This window comes from Camponotus vicinus, unplaced genomic scaffold (assembly GCF_025532165.1).
Source record: "Camponotus vicinus isolate PSW18456_S1 unplaced genomic scaffold, iyCamVici1.0 SCAF_10, whole genome shotgun sequence".
Classification (NCBI taxonomy): Eukaryota; Metazoa; Arthropoda; class Insecta; order Hymenoptera; family Formicidae; genus Camponotus; species Camponotus vicinus.
This window is the reverse complement of record NW_028141946.1, coordinates 605,706-623,223: the sequence shown is the minus strand read 5'-3', so window position 1 is coordinate 623,223 and position 17,518 is coordinate 605,706. Positions and strand designations below refer to the sequence as shown.

The following is a 17,518-nucleotide window of genomic DNA, read 5'->3' as shown; positions in this document are numbered from 1 at the left end:
CTAATATGAACTGTCAAACATCGGTAAAAGGAGTGAAATATACTTACCTTAAAATATGTCACTCTTTGTAATAGCTTTCCGTAACGAGATTTAATTTCTCTTGTATTCAGATCTTTCCCGGCCAAAGGTTAACAACTAACTAAATGAGATTACGAGCTTCTCTATGTGTCAAGTCTAGTTCCCACTCCAGTAGCCTCGAGCTATTCCATGTAAACATTGTAATGTTTATGCCCCTATAGTCCGCGTATGAGATTAACCTTTGTTGTCATAATAAAACTTATTCAAGAAACATTCCAATAAAACAAAGAGATTACGATTCAACATTGTCATATTTTTTATATCAGATTTAAATCTTCTTTCAATAATTTATAAAGCGTTTTCGAAAAATAGTATATAGATTTTTCTAATCTTAATATTGTTAATTGGATTTTTCTAAAAGAAGAAAAGAAAAATAATTAAAAATTTGTCGCTTTCTGTATCTTTAAATAAAATATTGTTCTGTTTTGCGAAGGAAATTGACAATGTTGCAGCGCAGAAACTGCTCTCGATTATCCCCATCAGTGTCTCTGAGATTCTTGAGTAAATAACAGGAGAAAATAACAGTAATTTCCCCGTCGTACGTTCCTTTCGGGCGTCGGCTACCTCACGATTTTCGAAACCGCAAAACGACTGAGTTGGTGTTAAAGACTGCGATGTGTGTGTCACAATTGACTTGCAAAATGCATGATGTATCAATCCAACACAATGTCAAACAACAAAAACACGGTTTATTAAAAAATAAAAATATATTTCTTGCTATAAAAATGCATCTAAATCTAAATTTGGTTAATTATGCAAATTTTTAATAAACATACCTTATATCTTAATAATTTTACATTAGAGAAATTTTATTCTTTTGTCTTTTTTTTTATACACATTTGACGTTTTCTAAAGTTCAACAAGCATTATTTTAATCGAAGGGAAGGAAATAATAAAAGAAATGGAATAGTCGACGAATTTTTCGGTCCAATTAATAATTCATATTCTCTTATCTACACTGTGCGAGCTGTGCGAGAACACGAAGAGAAACGGTAATTGAGGTTCACGAGGAGCGATCGGATCGTGGGCCCGGTCTTACCGGTGCAACGAGTTAAAACGACGCGAGCTGCTTCAATGGTGAATTAACTGTGCGAATCCAGATCCGTCTGACCGGTAAGGATCCTCATTGAAAAAACAACTAACGACTCGTCCTCGTTGTTCCATGGCTCTTCCTTTCAGAGACTGTTTCACATTATATTTAAAGTTCAAGGACACTCAAGATATAGCTAGACTATAGCTATATTTTATTAAATTAATATCTAATGGTATCAATCTTTTATCAACATCAAAATTGACATAATATGATTTTTCGAATACATCAGTTTTATTATAATGAAATATATAAAATTTATTATCACTCTTTAATTGTTGTATCAAATATTTTTTATTTTCTAATGCATCCTTTATTCATATTCTTTCAATTTTTATGCGCATATTATATAATTTTTTGCATTGAATATTTATCTATTAAAAAATTAATTATAATTTTTGCGTTGGATATTTATTAAAAAATTAATTATAATTTTTGCAGGTTCTTTCAGTTCATCTGTATAGCTTTTATATAGGTTTTATGACATAACGACAATGCTTTGGTTTTGCAACTACTTGACCACTTGAAGAGCGCAACTCGAGGTGCAAAAACAATCCATGTGGCAATCGATGATCCACTTCCGGAAAAAGGAATCCTGTAAAAAAAAGAAGAGGAAAGAGGAGATCGACCGTTGAAAAGTCAACTGGGAGAAGAGTGCTGCAAACGCGCGCCGCGCTCTCCCACAAAGTCCGTTTCAGGGACACTTAAGTTAACACGAAACCCAGAGCAAGATTTCAGCCCGGCGCGAGTCTCGAAAGGAACGAGTCTATAATATATTCCGTTGCGTTGGAGCCGCCCTTCTCTCCTTGAAGTCCGGTCCTCCTCTCGGTCGCGCGTCAGCGTTACTCGCACGCACGCACGCACGCACTCACGCACTCACGTACGCATGCACTCATATACGCAGCGCAGCGCACGCGTGCACTCACGCGGCTACTATATGGCCCCCCCCAACAGGATAATTAGAGGCAAGTTTCTTCTCCGAGTCTTCCAAGTCAGCCGGCGCGCTGCATCACGTTCTGTTCCGTTAGAAAGAGAGAGTGTGAGAAAGGACGCCAGGGGCTGCGCCATGGAAAGGCATTGTACCACCCCGGCGTACTATCGTTTTCTTCTTCGATTTTGCTTCCGGACGCTCTCCGTACGATCCCATACGTCACGAGAAGCGCGCGGGGAGAACAAGGTGAAGGCCCGAGGGACAGCGGCTGAGAAGACGGGCTGGAACACCCCGCGAGCCATTAACCCTCTCGCTTTCCAAATCGCTGCGAAATAGATTTTCGGGTGTCTTTTCCAATTTGGAATTACTTGATAGTAAATAAATTTTATAGTAAAATTTATCATTAATTTTTATTATAAATTCTATATTAAAATTTATTATCATTATAAATTCTATATTAAAATTTATTATTATTATAAATTCTATATTAAAATTTATTATTGATTTATTATTAATTTTTAATGTTTAAAGACTGAGTTATAAATAATTTTTAGAGAGAAAGATTTCGTATCTACTACTTATCAACATTTTTCTAGCGCTAAATTTAATCGGAAGCCACTATCAAATTATACGATCAAGTGAATATATGATATAATATTGTAATAAAGGCAGGTTACCCCCTGCGCTGCCATTCAAAGAAAGAGAAAATATTCAATTCTCGTATAATTGTGGCCGAGTGACAGCCAGAAAGGCTTACAAAAGTCACGAAAGTTATCGGCATCGCCGGAAATCATCGTTCCGGACTAACTTTTCGGGAGTGAGCCGTGATACACGCACGTGAATGACACGGGCGGGCGTGCTTCGTTCAGTTCGATTCCATTTGGTCATTCAAATGCGGCTTTTTGGGCTCGAAATGAGGTCGGAAAGACGCGATGTGTGAGCGAAGGATGAGAAGAAAGGAAGAGGAGCGCGCGAGAGGACTCGTGCCTTCGCGTCTCACGGATTCGCCAGCATGAGTGTCGTGGGTGGTCGGCCGAATAGCGTCCCGGGATGCGCATTTTGGACGCTGCCTCTCTTCAGGGAAGAATTCACATGCGACCGCAAAAGATGAGGGAGCGAGATACCATCCGAGACGAAATCAACGATCGCGCGCCAATCGCTCTCGGCGAACCCGTCCGGCAACACAGTCATTCTGGCGCTGCCATTAAATCATCCACGATCTCACGTTGATGCACTTGTGTACATCGTCGCATCGAGTTCAGATCCTGGTCTAAATCCATTTTTTAATGCTGACATATGGACACGTACATCCTGTTAATTAATAAATTAATTATCCAGAGATTAATCTACAAAAAATACACGTAAAATGGCAATTTAATACGTGGTTGAATAGTTAATTTTGTACAGATTCTTCACGATTTCTAGACATCATTAGCACGATAGAAAGAGAATTATTACCTTGACTCCGCTCTTCAGATGTCTCTATTTATCTTGTCTACAGCATGACACATGAGATACACGGGATGTCAACGAGAAACAGGTGACTACTTGAAAACATATGAGAGCTTCTTCATATGAAAAATAAGTAAACGACAGCGCGTTTTCCGAGTATCATAGGACCGATGTCGTGAGATCATCGCTTATTTTCCCGAAACCCGATCAGTCACCCCACGAAATCGCTTTTGTTTCGTACGGTAAGAAGAAAAGTGTTACGAGAGGCTCGAGATTTCAATCTCGATGTCGCCGTGAACTTACAGCTTCCAGGAGATCGCAACGGGAGACTCCCCAACCGCTGGGAACGAGAAAATCAATCTTACAATCCTTGGTTCGACGTCATAACTGGATCCTGGAGAAAAATCTGCTCGCGACGAGGAAGGTGTGATATCTCGGTTAGATCATCTCAATTCTCTCGGTCGTCTCGGCTCTCTCGACCCCCTCGGCGCTCTTAGATCCCTCAGTTCTGCCTTCCGTGGCTTTTTTAAGCGCAGTGGAAGGAATAATGCGTCGCTCGCAGCATTGGTATATGCGAAATACACCTTGAATGCACCTCGACTGTACCTTGCATGCGCCAGTTTCACGCTCGCATAAAATTTCTCGCTTGCCAAGATTTGCGTTTGCACGGTTCCCATTATCAGGACGCGGCTGATTGCGATGCATAATGAATAACGAACCGAGAAACATTGTTGGCTCGTTAGGTGATTGGAAAGAAAGAAATGCCAAGTGGAGAGAGCCGTGCTTTTCGAGTATCGATCGTTCGACAGTTTCTCTCTGAATGTTTCTTTTATCTCGATGGAAGATAAGAGTCGCACTGTACATTAATATGCAGGCACTTAGTTGTGAGACGAAGAAATCCGTTATAAGCAATGCTAATTGCAAATTAAATTCGAGCTTTCGTTTCGTGTTATGGAGGAAGGATATATATTGACTGCAGAATATTTTCTATCAAAATTAAAGATTTTCATTTCCTCTATGCTTTTAATTTTTTTCCCAACAACTTTATTTAGAATTTGATCTTTCTCTACAAAATGAAAAATACCGTAATCTTCCAAAAGCCGTAATTCGGTCAATTAATCGGATAAATTCACCTCGATAGATTGATCGGATCCCCGATAGCATGCGGCGAAAATCATTTCCAAACCGCTTGCTCCCGTGCTTCTTCAATTTCTTACGATGGACGTGGCCGGAGCGTAACAACAGCGCGAATCGAATAATGGTCAGGAACTTTGTGAACGAGGAGAGCTTCGCGCCTTCACCGACGTCGGCAGGAAACTACCAGGACGGCCGCAGTATTACGGCATAACTCCTCGACACGGTATAAACTCCAGCGGAGCCATTGTCTGTCGCCCGAGGCGTCCGTTCAACCAAGAGCTTCATTGTCACGATCCCGTAACCCATGAATGGCCGGCTATCTCGTTTAACTTCAATTACCGTGCCTTCCCTTTCATTGCGCTGGTGGTAGTAACGGGGGAGACGGCCCGACATGTGTGAATGTCCTCTCCTCCTTTTTCCCTTTTTTTTTTTCTCTACTCGGACCGTCTCGCTGTGTAACCTACGCCTTTGTCGCGGAAAAACCATATCCCGGCCTCGTTAGTCTCTACATTAGCCGGCGAGAACATAATGCAATGTGTGCACCGTCAAGTAAATATATCTGCGATTCACGCAGACAATTACACGCATCGATACTTTGGGATCCATTCGAGGGAAAAAATAAATTAGCCTTGTAGTAAATCGGACTCGATTACGAATATATATCAACTTGGTGCTTGGCAATGTTGAAAGCATTATGAGAATGCTCTGCTTGCGTGGAAAACAATAGGATCTTTCTCCGAAGCATTTAACATCCGGTAGAAGATGAGTGGAAACAGCGGGGGTCTGATTTGAGGATCGGCAGTTATCGAGGTGTTAATTACTTTCTAATCGCTCGTCGATACGATCGTCGAGACCGATGCGATGTGACTTTGCCAAAAAACAATTGTTTACGCTTTGTATTCCTTCCGTCCTCCCTCTCTCTTTTCCATCCTCATCGTCGCTCGTTGATCAACGCTCTCCGATACGAAGCAAATACATCATCGGGAGAAGCTGCAAGAAGCCCTTTTGGACCACCTGGTGAACCTGGAAAAAAATAATAAAAAAAATCAGATAAATCTAACAAGAAAACCTATGCAATCATCCCTCTTGGAGTTTAATGAGCTTCTAGCTTGTAGAATATTTTAAAACGAGAAACAACGTACCTTTTTTTATAAATGTTTAATCGTTTAAAAATTAACTTGGAAATGCAGCTCTGTTTTTTTTTATTAAAATCTTAAATGCAAGTTGGTACCATTAAACAAATCTAATTTTAAAATTGTAAAAATATTTTTCAGTACATCATTTCCGCTATAAATGTCAATTTTATAAAATTAAAATTTAATCAGCGTCTTCCTTTATTCTTCTCTCTTTCTATAAGAAAGCTCCAAGACCGGAAATGACTATAAATATTTATCTAACCTTCGTTCACGATTGCATTGCCTGGATCGAGCCTGGTTAAAGTTCGATTGACGCAACACATTGCATTGATACGAATATTCATACGAATATTCATATGATGTGACATCGAGAGCATTGCATTATTAATTTAACCGCAATAGCGATTACGTGACGAATAACAACAAGCTTACAGTCAAACGAAAGGTTTATTTTGCGATCAACCTAACCGCGTGCGCATCGTGGTCATCGCTCCCCAATCACGACTGCAAATTAGTCGCGACGCGATATCGTGGCATTAGAGCCCAGCGGAGGAGCGACCCCACGAAAAAGCAGCAACAGGCAAAAAGGAGGCAAACATAGGGGAGGCGTTGCAGTTGTTGGTCGCATTACAGAAGGCAATATGCCGAAGAAGAGTTAATAAGCAGCCGCCTAGGAGCCGGGACGATCTAATGCCAGCCTAAATATACACGTCGCGACCGACGTTCGTAGGTACCACCGGGCGCAGGGACTCCGCAAAAAGTCCACGTGGATTAAAAAAGCACGGAAGCTGGCCGCTCCTCACGCGAATTAAGAAGATCTTTATATCTCGGCAACGCACAACACGCGGCGATTCGCAGCGGCGGGCTCCTTTTCTCTCTCTCTCTCTCGATCTTCTCCTTTTTTTTCATCATCCTCCCCTCTCTCTTTTTCCAGACTAACGCGATCATCTTTCGTTTATCTCGCACAATCGAAACCACGAGCGGATCAACCCGCGTAAAGACTCGATTAAAGAATTCAGAACGACGCGTCGTGGACTATTTTCGAATAAATTAATATTCATTAAACGCGCGAGATGCTCTCTGGTTTACGACCGATGCTTGTACGACTTGCCATTCATTACTGGTCTCTGTTCAATTTATTTTATTATCTCGTAGTCTTATCTTTCGAGGCCAGTGTATACACGACATACCTTTCTGATACATTACGCGATTAGCGTACGTTGTACTCGCGGATAAATATACGCAAAATCAATGTCACTGGCATTTAATGATTTATTATCATTCGTTCCTCTTGTCAAATTTACAAATCATTGGATTAGAGAGATCGAAATCACCGCGATAGCGGTTCATTAGCTAAAAAAACGATTCTACTTGCGAGCGGTATAGGAAAAATCTCAATATCGTTTCGAAGAGAAGAAACACAGTTGAATGAAAGATAAACAGACAAGCTCGAGGACGTATCCGTTCTCGAATCGGATCCTTTCTACGATCGCATCCCGGTAATTCGAGCGCGAGGAGAGGCGATGGGGAGACGAGCTTGAGGGATGGATCCCGATGGCTGCAAACGCACGAGTATCGAGTTTTTCTAGGCTCCTAGGAAAATATTATCGCAGTATACCTTGAGCCGCGATTTTTCCGAGTCGGGAGGGACGACTTTTTATGACGAGAAATCCTCTTCTTCGCATCCATGACTACCACGAGGCATCGTCGTCGGTGCAACCGCACTGGGGTCGACCAACTTTGCTTCGTTTGGCCACCATTCTTTGCCATTCACAATATTCGCGTTTTCACGAGGACAATCCATGGTATCCCGGGGTCTCACGCCTCGACATTGACCGCCGCCATTCAGTCTGCCATTCTCTTTCTTTGACAGCTACTCTTTGTCACCCTCCCTGAGAGAGACGCGACGTGGAGAGACAGAGGAGCAAGAAGGGAGGAAAAGTGGCCCGCTGAAGAAATTGTACGATGGGGAATAGGCGCGAGGAGGCGAGATGAGAGATGGCTCCACTCGCGGAATTATCGACCGTTTGTGGAATATCCGTGTTCAATAGAATGCGAGATCGGTATGCTACTTTTCCCGAAATCACGCCCTCCGCTCGATAGACATAATGTCGCCGTGATTTTGTCGAGAGACCCTGAATCATTCGCGAACAAAAGCGGAGGATTCCCGTAAGAAACTATCAGAGAACTCGAGATGAACGTTGGCACGTGCTCGAAGCTACGACTGTATTTTCATTGTTCAAAGTAAATATTAAAACGAGGAGAAAGTCTGAAGATGAGATTTGAGCTGAATTAAATAGCTTTAAATATAATAAAATAAATAAAGAAGTTATTTATAATTTACATTTATAATTTGTAAAAAATCTAATTTTTAACATTAGTATCAGAAATTTTGTCTAATGTATATATTTATTACTTGAAAAATCAATAATAATCGTACACATAATTGCAAAGTGTGATTTTTGAAACTTTCTCTATTGATTTTAAATTGTTATCCTTTTAAAGAGTCTTTAAAATTTTTAAACACACTGCAATGAAACACGTATAACTAATATTTAAATACGGAATTGTATACATTATTTTACCCTCAAGCTGCGATAAATTTACAAAAAAATCTTGGTTAAAAAATTTCAGATGTGTTTCTTTAGCAAAATATATTTCTATAAATACATCTCATATAATAATATAATAATATTATAATATGAAACGCATTTAAAAATATCAATTATTGAAACAATTATTACCACTAATTAATTTTTCAATAAAATTTTACGCTTTTACAGTGATAATAATTTTATTTAAGAGAACAACTTGTAGCGAATAAGTGACGAACCTTACTCACAATGTCAATAATCTATGTCAAATGTGTCGACACGTGCAATACGTCGGGTATAGCGCGGTGTAATGTAAAATTCTGCAGCGGTAAACGATCGTATAAAATATATACGTACTCGTAGAAAGCACGTGCTCGATTTTCGGTGGCCAAGCAGGCCCAAGCAATTCCGAGCGAACGAATTTCGGTGATGAGGCCGGGGGCGCGGAGCTGCGGTCGATCTGTGTGGTATCGGAGCTCACCGGAGTGGCGACGGAGCCCAAATCCACGACGAGTCAAGCGGATCTAACGAGGACCCGAAAGAGAGGCCCCGACAATTACCGGTACCCCAGACGCGGGCCCCGCGCGCTACTCCTCTCTTTGCGCTCCGGCCGCGTATAAACCGGACAGGTTTCGGCGATGCAATTATTAATGTGAGAAAGAGAAAGCTGGAGAGGTGCGCGAGAAAGGGAACGAGATAGCAAAAGAGAGAAAGCGAAAGATTAAGAGGGAGAAATTTGTTTTTGCGACGATCCGATGACGTCGATTCTATCTTTGACATGTTTACGCACTATTCTCAGATTTTTCTCCTCTTGATTGAAAAACGGCAGATAGGAATATTTACATTTGATGAAAGAGATATTAATAATTAAATATTTGTCGAGCCGAGTATTATTTTATCTCGGTGCTTGATTAAAATCATTTCGCGAATTAAAAAACGAAGCGCGACTCGTGCTCGTGAAACGCGCGCGTGTCCAGGGGCACGCACACGCGTGCCCGGACCCTTGGACTTATTGGGAGAGCCTACTGGCCCCGTGGCATACGAACCTACAGACCGAGGGAGACGAGTGTGCTCGGCTCAATCATTTCGGGCCCAAGCGAAACAAACGCTGAGACCGAAGCGGCCGATTCTCCATTTCTCGCCTTTCGAACTTTATGCATGCTTATGCGTACGAGTGCGTGCGTACGGATAAACAAGGCGAACTCACCCCCGAATAACGAACATTCCGCGCAGCCTTAGGCCTCAGGCTGCATTAAAAGTCGAAATAATATAACATGTATATAACATGTAATATTAATATAACATTAATATAACATGTGTATAATTTTAATTTATAAATATTAATTATATGTGATTCATTCTAGTGTGTATAAAGATTTTTTTTTAAAATGGCAATTTTTAAAATAGAGTTTTAAAAATTACATTTTGCAAATCTGTACGATTATTATATTGATATTTGAAATAAAATCTTCACTAATCTTCACTAAATATTCATTAATCTTTGAAATTTTATGTCCGCTTTAATAAATGACATTTTCAACATTTGATTCAGTTTAAGATGGTGATAAAGAAATAATTCGAAAATTTATAGCGTTGATGTTAAAAATTGGTAAATCTTTTATAAACTATAAGAGCTATGTATATTTATTTATTTATATTCCAAGGACATTTAAAATCTTGCGAGCCGACCTCGTGGGTGCGATAATGAAGATGTCGTTGGTAATTGCCACGCGTCAAATCGCGCCGCGTGTTGCGAGTAACGAAGAAGCCGGAGATAGTTATCTGCCACTTGTCTTTTTCCGTTACTTGATGCACTGCTACAAATTGGTAATATCGCTCGTTATGCTCGTTTTGCCTGTATTACTTAGAAATTACATTTGGATCACGTGTGTAAAAAGGAGAGAAAGAGAAGTGATCTTTCATGAATAAAGTTGACAAAATCCGTAGAGAATCTCACGTCAAGTTTTAAAAAATACACAGAGCTTTTGCTAATATTGTGAATTAAATCTTTTGCGTAAACAATTTTCATACGAATTTAGCGTTATTTTATTTCTCAAGGATACGAAACTAATATTGGAAAAAAATTTGTTATTTATTTTCTAAAAAAATTACTCCTAATTAAAAAATATATAAATAAAAGCAAATATACTGGAAACCTGATAATTATGCTCCTTATTTTTGACGTTATTTATGCACGTTCAAAAGTCGAAGAAGGAGAAAGACTATAATTAAATTGAAATTAAATTAAATTAGATATTGAAAAGTCGCGGTCGAATCGTTGCTTCGAATAATATTGGTGCGAGTGTAATTGTCTTGTTCATCAAAAGAGAAAATGAGGTTCGACTGATAAACATCCTATTGAAATAAACATCATTATGGATCTCGTACGCCAGCCACGCGACCGCCAAGTTCGCTATCTCGGGAGCTTCCCATCCTCTTCTCTCTCTCTTTCTTTCTCTTTCTCATCTCGTCCCGCCATCTTCCTGCGCTTTCCTTCTATGGAATGCCGATGGCTATCTCGCATCACTTCCACCCCCTTTCAAAAGAGAATCTCTTCTTCGTCTTTCCCCGATCTCTTGAGGGCTCGCGATTCGCCTTTCTCATCACTTGGAGTTACTTCTTTTAGAGTCTGTTTATAATAGCCGAGATAATCGCCTGGGATGAGTGCATCCTCCGAGCATCCATCTCCCCGTCCTTCTGTTCTGCAGCGGTGGTAAGATACGTGGCAATTGAATCGACACTTGAATCTTACGTAATTGACGGAATAATGTATTTTTTGCCGATGGTATTAAGCAGCCGAAGGATCGCGCATCGATGCTGTTTTTGCGGTCGGTAATTGTTACTTAATACATTATGGCTGTGAAGAGAAACGAGTTTCGGCGCTGGTAAATTTAAAACTGCGCTATTTTTTTACCGCTCCCAATAATCAGGTGCTAAGAAGATTTTGAGCTTTAATATCGCAGGTGTTGAGAGAGTTCGACGCTCGATATCCGTCATTGGTATTAGAACGATTGAGAATAATTTGTACTTGATAACTTCTGTTTCTATACAAATTAAAGATAACAGTAATAATATTGAAACATTAAATACTAAATATTAAGGTTCATTATGCCCGTCAATTTACGTTAGATTAATAATAATTCAATCATTATTTAATAATTTTTAATATCATCTTCATCTGTTAAAATTACCAAGGAAAAAGTGCTTTTCGACCTTTTCTTCTTGGAAACAAAAAATTGCGACCTTTAAATGAATTAAATAATGGGACGGAGAAGAAAGGGAGGATAAGTACGATGGTAATATACATCCGGTTTGAACTTTCTATTAAGAAAAAAAATGAGACAAGACGATCGAGCGCGATTAGTTCCCATCGCTAGGAGCTCAACGGCAGCGGGACCGGCAGCGACTTCTTGGGTTCCCACCGAACCGTGTTCTTCATCCTTGTCCTACTATCCTTCGCGTAGTCGATCCCTTTCTCGGGCAAGAGCGAGGCGTATCGTGAAATGCGCTCCTGGGGCGGTGGCGGTGTTTTATTTTCTCGACGTGCGTTGCACCGACTGCAACAGTGTTGCCCGCCGAAGAAGAAGTAGGGACCGTGCATAAGGACGGAGATGGACGGGAAAGTGAGAACTCGGTGAATGTTACGCGGCACGAATTATATAATAAATGCGCGATATAACCACCGATTGTACTAATGTAATATTCACTCGCGCAAATCGAAAAATGGGTGACTCGAGATACGTATCGAAAATCAATTTCTCTCGCTTGATGATCAGCGATTAATATAATAACGCTATAAAAGATCTCATTTCAAGTTAAATTTATATATCATGCTTTTTTTTAATGATGCACTAAAGGTTTGTTTGTATGTTGTTATGTATGTTTTAACTAAAACTTTTGTTAATCTTTCTTTTTCTTGAATTTTTTATTTTCTAGTATTATTATAATGTAACCACAAAGGGAATTTGTCGCGAATAAGTTTATTTTATTTTATCTTAAAATTTATAAAACAAAATTTTATTAATTTTACTTCGACATAATTTTTTATAATTGTTACATCGATTTAATTATATTCTTTCCAACTTACAATTAGTAGTTTTATTTAAAACAAGCAGAATTTTCAATAATTCGTAATCATCGTGTATAAACATTTGATTGAAAAAAAGAAATAGATGACATTTAAGAAATACATGACACGCTTTAATTGAAATTATTGCGAATGTAATCTCCCGCATAAGTCGTCTCAAAGTCATGAAATGACTGTGCGCGATGCTAATGTTACCTATATATTATACATTCGAGCGTTTCATTGCAAGTGGAAAATAACAGTATGTATCTATTAGCGAATTCGATTAGATGATATTAGTGCATAAAAAAAGGTGTTGCGTACAAATTTACAATAGCATAAAAAATGATAGGATAATTAATTCTACAAGTTATTACTATATCGTTATTCGTATTAAACAACAATATAATGATAACTCGTAGTATTAATCCTCTTACCATTTTAATTATTTATGCTGCTATAAATTTATATACGACACCTTAAGATGCACCAGTGCGCACTAGCGCAATGAATCGAAATCGCTACATGAGTCACGTGCGCGCGATATTTCCGTCGACGAGGAATGCACCTTGCGTCGCGGCAAGGTATTTTCCGTGACACGCAATCGCGTTTCTTCGCGTACACCTTCCTTTCCCCGAGGTACGTGCATCGGTGCAAGAGTGGGCCGACCATCGATTTACCTCTTTGTCTCTACTGATACTTACGTCTCCGCGTTCGCTCTCTCCTCCTTCTCGCACTCGTCCCTGCAACGCTGTTTCATTCACGAAACTGGTTGCGGACACATCGGCCCATTAAGAGCGCGACCGCAACCGCACGCACGCGTATCAAAATTGCGGCATTCTTAGAAGCGCGGTAATTGGCACAAAGTCGCTAAATTACCGCGGCGTTTATCTCCCGATAATTTACCGCGCCGCATTTTCGCCTCCCCGTCGCGTTTCGTGAATTACGATAACTTTGATCGGTCTCGATCGTTAAATTTTCATTCGCGATCGCCTTTTATTTGTCACGAGGATCTCGCGAGAAGATAGAGGATGAGCAGCGAGCGAGAGGTTTTGCTACTTAGACGGGAAAATAAATTACCGCTTATTGCGCGGAATCCAATTTACGACAACGATGGCGACCGGTCAAAAACACAACGACGGGGACTATTTAAAGCGTCTGTAAAAAAAAAAAAGAAAAAGAAAAACCTGCGAACGCAAAACTGGCGTAGCGCACAGGCGCCCGACGTGAAATTACACATCTTGTCTCTCTATCTTTTGCACGCGATAAATACTTATAATATCTCGCGAAGCCGCATTTAACTCGTCCAGCATTTTGCCTGCCGACGACGCATAATTACCTTCGCGTATATTCCGCTTGTTGAGAGAAGCGGAATCTGTAACAAATGGAGAACACGTACGCTTCTCTCTCTCTCTCTCTCTCTCTCCTCCCTCCCTCTCGCCATCTTTTACCGCCAAGTCACCCCTTCGCCGCCTTTTTGACGCCTTTGCAACGGTGTTTCTTCACCGAGGAACAGGTTACGCACGCATTCCCGCTAAATGCCATCGTTGCATTTGGAAATTGAGGCATTCGCGGAATTATGATAATTGGCGACTTCCCTGATCGCCAAATTATCTTCGTTTGTCTGTCGACAATTTCGACCGCGTACGTAATTCCCACTGTGATACAATGCAACGCCCTGCATACGTCCCAAAGTATTCCTTACGTGATTATACCGATATTACCCGAGAATTTTTTTCGACCCGTTATTTCGTCGCAAAAAAAGATCGTAAAATTCAAGATCATATTCGTAGTTGAACACATACACGGTTGCCTCGATAGATGTGTGTCTCTCTCTCTCTTTCTATGTGCAAGTGCTTAAAAGGCTATTAATTGGCAATTTCTTTTGTTACAAGTAATTTAGTCTACTTGTAGAATATTAATATCGATTGCATGTATTGCGATTTGCGAGGTATATTTAACAAGAAATTTTATTTGACAGCGCAAAAACATTACTCCGATACGCGTTAATACATCGGAATCGATCGCAATTGCATCCTCATATGGATGCAGAAAGTCGAGCGAAAGGATGAAACCGGCGGGCGATTTCCCCAACGAAGCGCCCGAAAAGCTTTCACGCGAAAGAATGATCGATCGGCGTTCGAAAACATCGAAGCTAAATTGATTGCCGACCTTGTTCCGACAATATCCCCGTAAAGGTAGATCAGAGAGTCCGCTTCTTGTCGAGTCGCGTGTGGCTTTCGATCAAGGTTTCGCGGCTCTTCCGGAGACAATGGAGCAATTTCGCAGTAGCGAATCCATTGAGTTCGCAAATACTCTATCGAGTTTTATTTTCCTTTAGATCGACAAAGTAAGTCCACGCTCTCGGCGATCAATCTATCAATCTAGCTTTCATTAGCGGCTACAATCTGCTTCAACAGGGACGTGTTACTATTATCGAGGGTACACAATGTCGAATAGCGAAGCCATAGAGCGCTTCTTTCGGAACGGCCAGAATACTTTCAATTTGCCGCTGTCGTAAATTGAAAACGCTTCGTCCCATCGATAATCGATGACGCGAGACGCAGCATCCGATCGGTCCTTCTTTCGAAATTTTTTTATAAACAGACATTTAAAATTATTCTTCATTGGAACCTGTTTTTACATTTTTCTTCCACCAATTTCAATTCTCAATCTTCACTTCTCCTCTTATTTTTTCATTCTTGCAGATATCTTTTTTAAGGATTTTAGGCTTATTTTTTCGGCAATTTTCGACCTGATCGATCGACATCGGGAGTGCGATCTTGCGCGCGAAATTCCACTCGCTCGCGCGAGTGTCCACTCTCTTTTTCCATCGAGCTGGTCGCGAGCTATCCCTCCTCTTTGCGGTATATCATTATGAACTCGCGTGCGCTGCCTCCGGTCATTCTCGTCTCATCTTTCGAGCTGGATTCCCCATCTCTTTCTCCCTCTTTCGTTCGCTTCCGAGATCGCACACGTGTGCGTACGTGCGTGCGTGCGTGCGTGCGTCCGTTTACTCCTCTTTTTTTCGGCACCCGTGGCGAACGCGGCCGACGTTGGCCGACGCGGGTATCGGAGAAGCAGGTATCAGACGCACCACGTCTGATCGAACGATCGCCCGAACCGCTGATCGATCTTCCCATCGCGGCAACAACCGCGTTCCTCTCTCGATAGCGCCGTGGAAATTGATGCGATACACTTACATCGAGAGTTAATCGCACTCTATCCACAGGTAAGATCGAAATGTGAGACGTATAGCGTTTGCACTAAATATTGCTTCGATATGCCCTGATATTTGGGAGCTTTTTAGATTTCATATTCTCTTGTCAGGATCCTTAGAAGAAGCATTTCTCTATTAAAAAATTGTCAAGTCATTGGCTTACATATTAATTATTCCAATATTGTAAATTGCTTCACTTATTATTCAGCATATTTTTCTTTGTATGCTAAAAAAACCATGCAGCTATAATTGTGGAAAATATTATAGATCAATAATACACGAACATAATAATAAACTGTAAAAAGTAATATTTTCCTTTGTGATTTTGAGAACAGAATATTAATAATGCAGACTGATACACAGTTTTTCATCATTGCTACAAATAAATTTAATCCATAATTACGAGTGGACGCATTCGTTTTATTGCAAAAATTGCGAGAAGCTAACTCTAGAAAGATTCGTTTGGATAGGAAATGATGGGGGGTCGTTCTTTACCTTCGTACCCTGTAAAATGCACTCGACGGCGACGACATGTTAAATTGATATACATCTCATTCCTTCTTTAAAAATCCTTCTAAAAATTCTCTTGAAAAATACCTTTGAATCTCCCGATGATCATCGATCTCTTATTCGCGAACGCACTTCACTCTTTCCTCTGCGAAAATCGATCTTCCGGCGCCAGAGAACGATCGACGAGTCAATTGATTCGCTCCGCATGACCGACATGGAAATGACTCGTCGCTAAACATCAAAGTGGAATTGATTATAACCCGTTATAATGAGAATCTGCAAGTCAAGACTCGCAGAATTTTAAGTAAAGCGTATTGGCGTAAATTTTAAGTAAAGCGTATACCGTTTTTAATGTAATCATAACTGCGACTAATATTTCTTAGAAAGAGAATTTTACAATCATTTATTTATACCCGACAAAGGGCTCAAACTTTTTTTCTCTAGATATAGAGAATATATTTTTTTAGATGCATATATATAGCAGATTATTTTATATAAATGCAGCAGAGATCAAAATTATTTTAAAAATAACTAGTTCAATTTGTGTGTGTCGATTTTAGTTCTCTATAAATGTTACATTTTCAATGTTGTTTTATTTATAAAAAAATAATATTAAATATTGTACTATTATCAAGTATTATAATGCTATTTTTATTTCTCAAAAGTAAGAAGTGCTTGATGTTTCTCGGCATTTTATCTAAAATGACTAATTCGATTATAAGAAACTTTGTTTTTGAACTGACAACCAAATTAGGCTCAAAGCTTCTCGTCTCGAGATTTACAGAATAATTATCAAACAACCGCCTTTTTTCGAATCTGATCGAGTTAATTTCGATGGATTCTGCATTAGCCACACGGAAGACCGATGCCTCTTTGGTCCTCGTTAACCACTCCAGGGTGATGCTAGATTCGGATAGGAAGCGCAGGAACACGTTCGAGATCATTTTCAGCGATAAATCGAGTGCGACTCGATGGTGCGCAGAGAAAAGATAAACGTAGGCTCCAAAAACACGCATACACACGTACAGATACATACATCCTTGTGTGCTATACCATCTTGATAATAACTGCCACCCCGCTGTTAGACAATTTGACAACGAATTTGTCTTCTAGCCCGCCATAAGCTGGCTTCTCCTTCAAGTCGTTAGCGTTATCCTATAACGAACTTTATACGAATCGCTCATATTTAATTAAAGCTTGATTTAACGCCTTCGCCGGCCTTGTATTGTTTTGCGCTTTTCTAACAAGATCACTTGAAAGAATGTGAATAAAATTTAGTAGTTTGAGTGAATGAATAATTAGAT

At 40.1% G+C, this 17,518-nt stretch overlaps 1 protein-coding gene and 1 long non-coding RNA gene across 3 annotated transcripts in view; one reads left to right on the top strand and one right to left on the bottom strand.

The window, feature by feature from the left end:
* LOC145960544 (uncharacterized) overlaps positions 1 to 17,518 on the top strand; it is a 48,621-nt gene that overhangs the window by 2,773 nt on the left and 28,330 nt on the right. The window lies entirely within an intron of this gene.
* On the bottom strand, positions 2,643 to 16,389 carry LOC145960342 (uncharacterized). 2 transcript variants are annotated; one of them, XR_014435337.1, is made up of 3 exons: positions 16,302 to 16,389; positions 3,481 to 5,711; positions 2,643 to 3,410 (listed from the first exon to the last, which is right to left on the bottom strand). It is a non-coding gene; the product is annotated as an uncharacterized LOC145960342 (long non-coding RNA). The 2 variants fall into 2 exon arrangements; XR_014435338.1 differs by having other exon boundaries at positions 3,558 to 5,711.